Source organism: Schistocerca gregaria, chromosome 10, assembly GCF_023897955.1.
Source record: "Schistocerca gregaria isolate iqSchGreg1 chromosome 10, iqSchGreg1.2, whole genome shotgun sequence".
NCBI classification, from domain to species: Eukaryota; Metazoa; Arthropoda; class Insecta; order Orthoptera; family Acrididae; genus Schistocerca; species Schistocerca gregaria.
The window spans coordinates 125,819,721-125,832,709 of record NC_064929.1 but is presented as its reverse complement, the minus strand read 5'-3'; positions in this window follow the sequence as shown (position 1 = coordinate 125,832,709).

Below are 12,989 nucleotides of genomic sequence, written 5' to 3'. Positions count from 1 at the left end.
GTAGCATTCTCCAGTCATGTGCTCAACATTACCTGTCATAGCTAATTGGTTTACGCTGACACTAGGGTTGTCGTCAAGAGCATAAAGAAGTAGTACGTTTAAACATCACGTGCTCTCTTAGATGACTATCATTTACTTCAGCAGTCCTTCAGTGGGGCACTGTGATTCTGGAAATCTCTCACAATACAGATGTCAAGCACCACGGCGGTTCTTCCCGCGTTTTCTTTTTTTCTCCCCTAATGTCCATGTCTCACTTGCATTGCACACTATTGATTTGATGATGGTCTGACATATTCTTATTTTTGCCTGCCTGGATAGTAACTTGAAACTGGTGATGTTATGTATAGCTCCTAGACATCTTCCCCCCACTTGAATTCTTGTTATGATTTCTCATTCTATAAGGTTTTGATAGTTCAAAATGTTCAAATGTGTGTGAAGTCTTATGGAACTTAACTGCTAAGGTCATCAGTCCCTAACCTTACACACTACTTAACCTAAATTATGCTAAGGACAAACACACACACCCATGCCTGAGGGAGGACTCGAACCTCCGCCGGAACCAGCCACACAGTCCATGACTGCAGCACCTTAGACCACTCGGTTAATCCAGTGTGGCTTTTCTTGGTTAACATTGAAACTGAGGTACATGAATGTGTCTGTCCTCTGTGTTGTTAGGATCCTGATTGTTAGATGATTTGGTCCTAAATGAGCTCTTCTTCCTGTTTCCATGAACTTTGTTTTGTTTTCATTTATACTTAAACCTACTTTCTTAGCTTCTTCCATCACTACAGTTCCCATTTTCTCAGGTCTTCCATGCGCTTTTCTATCACCACTATATCATCTGTGAAAGCTACAACATTTATCTTTTCCCCTACGGTGACTCCTGCATATTCTTGTATTTCTGTCCTCAGGGTGTTGTTGAGTACCAAATTGAACAGGGTTGACGATATATTATCTGAGAACTGCTCCTGTACTTTCACTCTACTCTTTGATTCCATCACACACATTTTAGTTAGCTTTATCAGTATGTCTGGTATTCCAAACTCTGCCACTATCTTCCACATCCCCTCTCTCACTAAGCTGTCAGTTGTTTGAGGACCGTGATAGTGAAGTCATGTTGATGTCTTGGCTGCCAAATTTTCCTCATCTGAACCTAATGGAACATATTTGGGACAGTGCTAGGCTCTGCACACACAAACAGCCTGTCCGCAGTTGACTAGTATTGCTTGAGCTGTGCGTAAATATGTGGTACCACATGCCTCCAGAAATGTACTGAGGTAGTGTTAAATTTGTACTTCAAGAATTGCTGCTGTAGGGTATATTGTGTTTAAAAGGTGGACCGACACGCTATCGAAAGTTTTTGCTTATCAGTATATGTTCCAAATGATTCAAACAGTACCAGAGGACAGAAAAATCATTAGCAGAAATACAGAATTTCATGGTTAAAATTATTTAATTTTATAGCTAAAGAAATCTACTCAGCAAGAAGTTCCATAACATACACATAAAAGACTGTTGTGATTGGCAAGCTTTCGGAGCCACTGGCTCCTTCTTCAGACAGATGGGCTGAAGGGGAAGGAAGAAGGGTGAAGGAAAAGAACTGGAGAGATCTAGAAAAAGAGGTAGATTTTTACGTTTGTCCGCAAGAGGGGCATATATGATGTATCAAGTAATAAGATTGCTATGCATTAATGTGGCAGTATGAGAGAGAGGGAGACAAATATATTCTACATTACTCTGTGGTGTCGTGCACTTAGATAATTATTCTTAGATAGTAAGCTTTTCTTCTTGTTAAGATTTAATTTCATGAGAGAGGGGTCGATGCCATTGTGAAATTTTGAAGGAAATTTGTATATACATCTGTATATACGATACAGAATTGCTAATTCATGTGTGAGAAGAATTTCATTGACACCAAGGTCAATAAAACTTCATTCATTTCAAAAAGGTATGTGTTATTTCCACAAACGACATATACTCAAGTGTCATCTATTAATGAATACCAGCTTGAGAATAATTCTGATGGGAGTGTTCAGTTCTAATTCAATAATTTTATGCTTTCTTCGGAAAGGAAGTGATTTCACAGATCTTTTTTTCCCTTCCCCCCCACCAATGTTTCTAAGAACTGAAAGCAAATCCGATTGCTATGCAACAGAGCCCCAACGAATATTTCTCCGCAACTTTGATGAACACTTTCAGCTTCAATACAGCATCTGCAGCAGCTGGAACAGTCGCCATAACAATGGAAGCGTATAGTGTGGAAGCAGTTTCACCCATCGCCCTGTGTCCCACCAACAGGTGTATGTATTCACTACAACAGAACACTCACACAATCACTCATACATATAAAGCCACAACACAATGTGGTGTGGGAAACATCTCAGTATAAAAGGGTCAGTATATGCAAAATACAAATAACAGTGATTTTATACCAGAACTGCGGGTCAGGGGAGACTTACGTTCGGGATGAGCAGGAAAGACTGATTGTTGGGGACTGTATCAGACGAGATTTAAAAACCTCGGAGCTTAAAGGTGGAAGACAGTGTAATATGCAAGACAGAAATTACTACTGAAACATCATGCATGAGTTAATAAGGGTGAGAAGCTAAGTGCATTGTATGTAACAGGGGTAGGAGGGGGTGGTGGAAAGTAGACAGTAAAGACAATGAAAGATGTAGAAAACTAAAAGAGAATGAAACAAAGAGTAGTTACAGGGAAGAAAAGCTGAGACAGAAGAACAGTGTAAATTAAGACCAGGTGAGTGGTGAGAATGAAGGACATGTTGTACTGATAGTTCCCACCTGCAGAGCTCTGAGAAACTGGTGTCCGGGGGAAGAATCCAGATGGTGCATGTGGTGAAACATGTGCAAAGGTCACGAAAGTCATGGTGTACAGCATGCTCTCCAACTGGATATTGTGTGTTGCCAGTATATACCCTCTGCCTATGCCCATTCATCCTACTTGATAATTTGGTGGTAGTCATGCAGATGTAGAAGGCTGAAGGGTGTTTACATAATAGCTGGTATATGACGTGTCGTTTTGCAGGTGGCTCTCCCTTTGATAGTGTATGTTTTGCCAGTTACAGGGCTATTATAGGTGGTGGTAGGAGAGTGCATAGGGCAAGTCATGCAGAGAGGATGGACACGGGGTAGGAGCCATAGGGAAGGGAGATGGGTACACTTCTATTAACTTGTGTGTGAAAGAATTATATGCAAAATATAATAAGTTAGGGTCGTACGTGTTCCAACACGTGTTGGAGGCAAATAATAAATGAACTGAAGTTGCTGGCTTTTCCATGGATGAAGATGAATGTGACATTTTCATTCTTCACATTGTTGCAGCAGTGTGGTTCTCGGCTGCATCCTAGACACTTCACAGCAGAGATTCCATTCAGCTTACATAGATGCTAGAAACTAGGAAACTAGTACCAGCTTGGGAGCTAGGAAACTTCCCATATTACATGAGATGTGTGTGTATGGAATTTGCATGTGGAGTTTCAATGAAGCTCAAAATTTGCAGCATTGTCACCAGAACTGATTGTGGTCCTTTGGTTCTGAGTCGTGGGGAAGGACTGAACCAGAGACTTCCAAAGTTCTGTGACAAGCTAGGCTGCAACTTCCTGGACTTGCACCATAGGGTTGAGAACAGTACCACGTAGATGTTGTATTTCTTGATTTCCAAAAAGCATATCACTCAGTACTGCTTGTTTTACTTTGTTTTAGGATGCAAAAACAGCTAGAGTCATACGCACCCATGTCAGGACTGCAGTACATGAAGGCAAAGAGAGGAGTACAAAACAACTACTCGTTAATCTCAGTCGACAGAAAAGAAGACAGCTACAAAGACGGACATGGAGAAAGATCTATAAAATATGCCGTAGAGAAACAGAGGTAATAAACTAAAGATTAAATGTCCATCGCCATATTGCTACGACAGGTAAAAAGTAAAATGCGGTTGACATCCCACCTGTCATTCACTAAAACGGCTGATAATGCAGACGGCAAACACAAATGAGAATGTAAGTGGTTAAAAATGGTCGTTCCATCAGGAAATGGTGGAGCATTAAAGGTTGAGAGAAATGGGCACAAAATGGTGGGGGAGCACCACCCAACAAGTGGTGATGGCAAAAACGACAGTGCCCAATACGAAACCTAGCTAAAATGATCTCCTCATGGCAAGAGGGCCGAGAGGAAGTTGTCCAAGCCACTGGGAGAGGCTTAATAACCCAGAGTTTCTTCCGATGAAGGGAGGACCAGTTGTGATGCCAAAGTGACACCACCTGAAGACAGACAGCAACAAAGAGATCAATGGAGGGGGTGGAAGAACTCGCTGGCTGAGGTATCAGGACTGAAGCCTTGGCATCAATGTCAGCAATCTCGTTTCCTGTCAGACCGATGTGACCAGGAGCCCACACAAATGTCACAGTGGCTCCACCAAGAGTGAGCAAATGACAGCTTTCCTGGACCAGTGGCACAAAGGGACAGACGGTGTATGACACACAGAGGCTCTGAAGGGGGCTGAGCAGATGACACCATTGAAAAGCCTGTGTTGAGGATGTATTGTGTGGCCTTATGCAGGGGGACAAGCTCTGCTGTAAATACTGAACAGTGTTCTGGAAGCCAATAGCAAAAAACATTGGTACCAATGACAAAGGCATGCCCACCACCACGCTCAGTCCGAGAACCATCAGAGTACACAAAGATACTATCACAAAGTTTTGTACAAATGTCGTGAAACTGAAGGCGATAGAGCAAGGCTGGAGTAGTGTCCTTAGGAAGTGAATGAAGGACAAGGTGACAACAGGCCGCCGCATGAAGCCAAGGTGGTGAAGGGTTTCATACCCACCGAGAAAGTGGCAGGTATCATGAAGTTAAGATGCTGGAGGAAGAGCCAAAAGCGAACTCCAGGAGGTAACAGAGAAAAGGGACGCCCTCCATACTGGCAATCAGAGGACTCATCGAAGAAGGAGGCATAGGATTGGTGGCCACGCATGGCAGACAAACGGCATAGGTGTCTGCTGAGGAGAAATTCAAGGCAGTAGGACAGCGATAGTTTGGCAGCTTCCGCATTCAGACTCTCAACCGAGCTGGTGTAAAATGCGCCAGTGGCCAAACGGATGCAAAGATGGTGGATAATACTGGGACAGCCTAAGAGGGACAGACATTCAGATACATAAACAAAACACACATAGTCAAGGGACCAGTACAAATGGAGGAAGGTAGTTCAAACTGCTCCGCAGGAAATACCACTGAGGACCCACATACAGCGGGCTGGCAAGCGAGACACGTGGGAGGACCAAGAAAGTTTCCTATCGAGTATGAGTCCCAGGAATTTTGTAGTTATGACAAACGGAAGAGCAACAGGGTCAACTGCATCGCCATAAATTCATATAAACAGTTTTGTCAGTGGAAAAACGAAAGTCACTGTTGTTGCTCCATGAATAAAGACAATCGAGACATCACCAAAGACATCGTCCAATGAGATAACTCCATGGAGAATGCAATAGATGCAATGAAAAGCGAGCAGGATATGCCTGGCAGGAAACAGGCCATTATAGGGTTAACGGCGACAGCAAAGAGAAGACTCAGGGCGGAACCCTGAGGTACACTGTTTTCCTGGATAAAGGTGTCCGACATGGCAGAACTCACACATATCTTGAAAACTCGGCCTGTTAAAAATTCCTGAAGGAAACAGGGCATGCGGTCACAGAAGCCCGACATGTATGGAGCACAGAGGATACCAGTCCCCCAGCAGGTGTTGTAGGCTTTCTCCAAATCAAAAAACATGGCTACAATCTGGGATTTCTGCCAAAAACATAGGTGGATAGAGTGAAGAGACGGTCAACTGCAGAACAGCGCACTCGAAATTCACACTGTGCAGTGGTTAGTAAATTGCGAGAATTGATCCACCACACCTTGCAAACACAGCTGGTAGCTAGAAGGAAGGTGTTTGTCCTTGCCGGGCTTAGGTATGGGTGTGACAGTGGCTCCATGCCAGCGTCTGGGAAATGTGTCCTCTACGCGGATCTGGTTGTATGTATGAGGAGAAAGTGCTTCTGCATGTCTCCAAAGGAGAAAAGTGGGGCGATAGTGGGAAGAGTTCAAAACTTCTACAAAATGGCAGCCCAAGGTGTTGGAGATAGCAACAGGGTACACAATGACATTGTCTGCTACTGTCAGGCCAGAAATTGGGGAATGGATCTTGGTCGCAGAGAGCCATTGGAGGTTGGCCCACATGGCAGAAGAGAGAGTGAACTATTAGAAGAACTAGTAAATGAAATCCACCTAGCTTTTTTGCTATCCTGAAGAACGTGACAACACTGCACAGGCAAACTATTCATAATGAATGCAGTTTGTCTCGTAGGATGACAGTTAAAAATGTGGAGAGCCAAGAGGGCACTTATCAGACAGGTTCTGGGAGAACCCCAAAGGGGATGGAGAGCACTAAAGTCACCAAGCAGCAGAAAGGGGTGGGAAAGTTGCCCAATAAGCTGGAGGAAGTCTGCCCTGGTGACATCGAATGACGGAGGGGAGTAAATGGCACAATAAGGAAAAGGTCAAGTGAGGAAGGAAAATGTGGACTGCAACAGCTTGAAGCTGGGCAGTTAGGGAGATGGACTGACTGTGAACACCGTCGTGGATGAGCAGTATGACTCTCCCATGAGATGGAGCGCCGTCCTCTGGGGGAAGGTAAAAGTGGGCCGGGAGGAAAATGCGACAGCCCAAAGTGGTTGTGAGGACACAATTTTGTTTCTTGTAGACAGAATACAAGGGGTGCTGTGATTCTAAGAGCAGCCGTAAGTCCTTTTGTTGGATCGAAGGGCATGAATGTTCCACTGGAGGACAGTCATAACAAGGAAAGGGGAGGAGAGAAAAAATGAAGACGTGTCATCTCAGTGGCTGTCAAGTGCCAGCCTTCGAAGACTCACAGCTACCGGGTGCAGAGACTGGAGAATCCTGCTTCATCAATCTGCACAGGTGTCAGTATTCTCCCTCTGTTGATCTGTGAAGCCCCAGGAAGAAAAACAGTTGGTGGTACGCACCGGCAACACGGTCGGCCAGGCGAGGGTATCACATGGCAATACTGTCAAAGAGGATCTCCGAGTCAGTGAAGGTGAAGACCCTTTCCGTTTGGTTGACTTCTGGAGCCTTTCCGGTTGGCAAAGGAAGACTCAGATGTTCATTGGCTGGAGGGGTGTAGGGAGTCTTTGCAGCAGTATTCCTTCTGTCCTTTTCGGCCTGCCAGTTGTGTAGCAGATGACTTCACCCTGTGAGGCAGAAGTTTAGTGGCTCGTTGCACAGCTGGAGGAGGAGACAGGGACATTACCATAACTTTGGGTGATGTAGCAAGAACAGTACTGTAGGTGCCAGATGGTAGAACGCAAGATTTCCGATTAGCCAACAACTTGCGAGCAACTGAGTATGGCAGTTTTTCCTTCAGCCGGATCTCCTGGACAGCCCTCTCATCAAGATACGCGGGACACTCTCAATAGGAGGCAGCATGGTCACCATTGCAGTTAATAGACGAGGCAGAGAAAGGTGAACAATTGCCTTTGTGAGAGTACCTACCACAGGCAGGAGGGCAATAGGACTCTCGAGTTTGGTTGCAACAATAACACTGGTAGCAGTGAATTTGGTTCAGAATGTACGGTCGTACTGTGATAACTTCATAGCCAGCTTTGATCTTTGATGGAAGCACCACTCTATCAAAAGTGAGAAAAAGTGTACGAGGTGAGCACTAAGGATGCACCTACTTTTTTCATCACCAGCTGGAAGGGGACATCCTCATCAGAAAGTTACGTTTGGATTTCTGCCTCAGTCAGACCATCGAGCAGCCTAGTGTAAAAAACACCAGAAAAAGAATTCAGCTTTCACTGGGCCTCGAACATGATAGCTGTGGAGGACTGAGGCTGCAAGCAGTTGTGCTTGAGAATCAGAAGTAGTCTCCAAAAGCAAAATACCATTTCGTAAATGAGAGCAGGATTTCATAGGGCCAGAACTGCATCATCACCTTTCTGAATAATAAATGGATTTACCATAGCAAAGGACTGACCGTCTTCAGTAAGTGAAACCACAAGGAACTGTGGTATAGCTGCAAGTATTTTTGAATCATTTGCCTCATTCTGTTTATGTTTGGTAGACGTTGACCGTGAAAAATACGATTGGCCCACTGCGAGAAAATCCCCCATGATTGCCAGCACTCCTTCCAGCTGGGGGCCCCCTTCAGAGGTGGCGCACCTGTCTTAGGTGATTCTTCACACCTCCCGAACACCTGAGAGAGGGTCCAATCAGCAATTTAGGAAGATAGCAGCTCAGGCAATCATTCCTCCCCAGGACTGGCCTTTAGCAAGGGGGTATGTGTGAACCCTACTGTCAGCCCAGGCTGGGAATTACACATTACCCAGTCACATGTCAAGCGGCAGATGTGCAGGCTGGCCTTCAGGAGCACACAGGGAGGTAGAAGAGAAAGAGGAACCTCAAATGCTGAAGTGGAAGATGGATAGGAGAAGGGGAATTAAAAAAAGAAAGGAGGAACAAAAGACAGTGGAGAGAGTTCAGATATCAGCGAATGAATGTGCAGACCACATTTCCAACAACATCCCAGACATGTTCCCCAAGGGAGAGTAAAAAGATCAGCAAGAGGATAGACATGCAGCACAGAAGGGAAAAGATGCTGCAAAGGCTGGGACCCCATGATACCCAAGCATGAACCTACCAAAGAGCAGTGAGGCTCCTGGGGGAGGGGGAAGGGGGGGGGGACTCAGTACCACACCTATGCTTATTGTCAAAAGTAGGATCATATGGGGTATCAAGTGAAATTTGTGAGTCAACTGAGTACCTTTTGGTAGGCAGGACGCAGCATGTTATCTTGGATGGAGAGTCATAGATGTAGAAATAACTTCATGAGTGCTCGAGGGAAGTGTGTTGGGACCATTGCTGTTCATGTTGTATATTAATGACCTTGCAGATAATATTAATAGTAAAATCAGGCTTTTTGTAGATGATGCTGTTATTTATAATGAAATACTGTCTCAAAAGAAGCTGTATAAATATTCAGTCTGATCTTGATAAGATTTCAAAGTGGTGCAGAGACTGTCAACTTGCTTTAAATGTTCAGAAAGTTAAAATTTTGCACTTCACAAAATGAAAAAACAGAGTATCCTATGACTATAATATCAATGAGTCACTGTTGGAATCAGCCAACTCATACAAATACCTGGGTGTAACATTTTGTAGGGATATGATATGGAATCATCACATAGGCTCAGTTGTGGGTAAAGCGGATGGTAGACTTTGGTTTATTGGTAGAATACTGGGGAAGTGCAATAAATCTACAAAGGAGATTGCTTACAAATCATTCATGTGACTGTTTGTAGAATATTGTTCAAGTGTGTGGGACATGCACCAGAAAGGACTAACAGGGGATATTGAAAGTATACAGACAAGGACAGCACAAATGGTCACAGGTTTGTTTAATCTGTGGGAGAGCTTCACAGAGATACTGAAGGAACTGAACTCTCTTGAAGACAGATGTAAACCATCCCCAGAAAGTCTATTAACACAGTTTCAAGAACTGGCTTTAAATGATTAGTCTAGGAATATACAACAACCTCCTACATATCGATCACACTGGGATTGTGAGGGTAAGATTAGAATAATTACTGCACGCACCGATGCATTCAATCAATCATTCTTCCTGCACTCCATATGTGAATGGAACAGGAAGAAATCCTAATAACTGGTACATATTCTCTGCCAGCACGGTGGTTTGCAGAGTATAGATACAGATGTAGATATTCAGACAATAGTTACATAAAATGTATAACATCCCCTCCTCCCTCCCTCCCCCCCCCCCCCCCCCACTCTCTCTCTCTCTCTCTCTCTCTCTCTCTCTCTCTCTCTCTCTCTCTCTCTCTCTCTCACACACACACACACACACACACACACACACACACATTCACATTAAAAAGAAAGACATGATCATTTTTAAAGTACTTTTTCATGTCAGCTTTGTCGTGCAACTGGTATTTATATGAATTTTATAATTCAATTGAGTTGGGTGTGTCTGTCACAAAATTCTTGTACAAAAACTACATTGCTACACATAAGATGGAAAGATGAAGACATTATAAAATCATTTGTTGAAAACAGACATCAATGTAAAGAGATAAAATATAAATTTGGAAATACCGAAAAAGAAGTCTACTCTGATTTTCTGGAGGCTATTTATAGAATATCTCAGTGGTTCAGTACTGGGATCTCCGGTCTGCGTCTTTTATATGATGTATTGCAACAAAGTAATGAGACTGACAGCATTGTGTTTGACTCAGCAGTGCCGATGACATCACACTTGAGTGGAGGCAAGTAAACTTATGATACACCATCATTGCACAGTGGACCACGCTAGTGTCACTCAATGACTGATATGAATTTCGAGCAACAGAATATGTGATCAGATTTTGTGTCAGTGTTGAACACAGTGCAATGGAACCATTTGCAAAACTTTAGCAGTGTTTTGTCAAGGTTCCAGAAAGAAGACAGCCAACCTTACAGTGGAAGGGCATCAGTTTCAATAACTGATGCAAGTGTTGACAAAATCTGGGATTTTTTGTGTGCAGATCATTGATTGATAGTCAGAATGACTGGTGCAGAGTTGAATTTGACTCACACCGCTATTGGTCAGTGACCAAACATAAAAAACAATTAGGTGTTGCATCACGATTATGCGCCTTCCACACAGTAATTTCAGTAAACCATTTTTTGACCAGTACGAATATTTCTGTGGCTCATCAGCCAACTTACTTGCCCAGCTTGAGTCCTTAAGAATTTTTTCTCTTTCCAAGATTGAAAAGATACCTCAAGCAACATGACTTTGGGGCCCTCAGTGACATTCGAATGAGTGTAACAGATCACCTGAAGGCTATTCCAGAATCCGAATTCCAGTTCGAGCACAGCTACAAGGAGTGGAAGAACTGTCTCCAGTGCTGTGCAGCTTCCCAGGGTAAGTACTTTGAGAAGGTTCAGTTGTAAATCTACTGGAATGAAACAGGTGAGGAGGAGGGGGAAAAAAAGAAGCTAAAAAAACTTTCATTATTATATTTTCACACCTTATATAAACGACTTGTTCACTGCAGTATACAAGAAAGTGATCATGTATGCTGACGACGCAGTTTTATTACAGTAGGACATTGTTGCAATACAGTGGAACCCCTCTAATCCGTCACCTTTGGGACCAGGCCTCTGCTCGGAACGAGAAAAAGGTCGGATTATCCGAAAAATCTAATATTTATTGCAGAAAATATAAAAAGACATTTAGTACAAAAAATTAAATGATTTAAGAACTAAAAGATGTCTACAGTAATATAAAAAAAGTTTTTTACACAGTGTTAAACAGTATATTAACTAAAAAAGTCTACACACACTATAATATGTATTGGTTTTAAAAGGAAAAATGACAAACAAATTACAGCACTGTACTGTACATAATAAGGTATAAACGATATATACTGTAAACTAAAAAATGTTTACAGCACTATATACATAAAAAGTAATTTTTTACAAAGAAATAAACTACTGTATGTATAAACTAAGAAATGATTATACTGTATGCATTGTTTTTACAGTACAAGCGAAAACAAATTACTTGGAAAAAAAGAAAGGGATATGTTTTTGACGAGTTTTCCAAGGATCAATCCAGCCTTCACTGACAGCAAATTTACTTTCGGCTTCCAGTTTTTTGTGCAAAACTATCGCTTTTTCTTTGAGAATTGGCCCGGATATTGGAGTTCCTTTCCTTCTTTCTTGACAAAACCATATCCACAATGTGTTATCAAGCAGTTCAAGTTTAGGCTTTTTTAATGTTTTGCGATTCTTCAGAGTATTTTCACCATCAATCGTAACTGTATAGGAGTCAATGTCTTTCCGATTCCTCCTCCAATCCTTAATTGTCGTAACACCTTCATTCAATTTCTTTATAAATTTTTGGAGCGAATCTCCTTCGTCCAATCTTTGTAGCACTGCTAATTTTTCATTCAGTGAAAGAGATAAGTGTTTACATTTGAATCCAGACATGTTCAAAAACAGACAACTGCACACACAGTGAATCTACAGTAATAAGTACGGTAGTAACATGGAATAAAGCAAACAACAAAGTTTAATCCCAACAAAGGTTAAAACTGCACAATAACGTACAGTATAACAATATGCACAGCGATAGACACCGCAACAATGGCCCGACAGGCGTCCAGTCAGTGACAAGTTGGCACAGGCTCGCGAGCCTCAGCATAGTCGGACTAACTGGAGTGACGGACCATCCAAGGTCGGATTAAAGAGGTTGTACTGTACAGTAAAGGACCTGCCAATGAGAGCTGCGCAAATGGCAGAAAAATATTTAATGGAAAATGACCTAGTGATCAACATGAAGTAAACATGCACAAAATTTCAAATACATTGGTGAAGCTGACATAAATGAAATGGACTGTAATAGCTTTCTGGAAATAGAAGTGGGCAAATTTCAGACATGGAAAAACCACACTGACAAACAAAGTACAAGTGGGTCATTGGAAGTATCCGATTCCAGGGGTCTGCTTTGACTTGTGACATAATGGCATTGTGGTGTGCGACATCACTATGGTGCGGTGTTTTTGAGTTGAGTTTGTGTTTGCACATGCCGTGTTGTTGTATTTGATGGTACAGTCTGGTGGGATGTCGACGTGTTGAGTTTAACATGTCGTATTGAGATCAACAGGAAGTGCAAAATGGCTAAACAGGGATGGCTAGAGGACAAATGTAAGGATGTAGAGGCTTATCTCACTAGGGGTAAGATACATACTGCGTACAGAAAAATTAAAGAGACCTTTGGAGAAAGGATAACCACTTGCATGAATATCAAGAGCTTTGATGGAAACCCAGTTCTAAGCAAAGAAGGGAAAGCAGAAAGGTGGAAGGAGTATATAGAGGGCCTATACAAGGGCGATGTACTTGAGGACA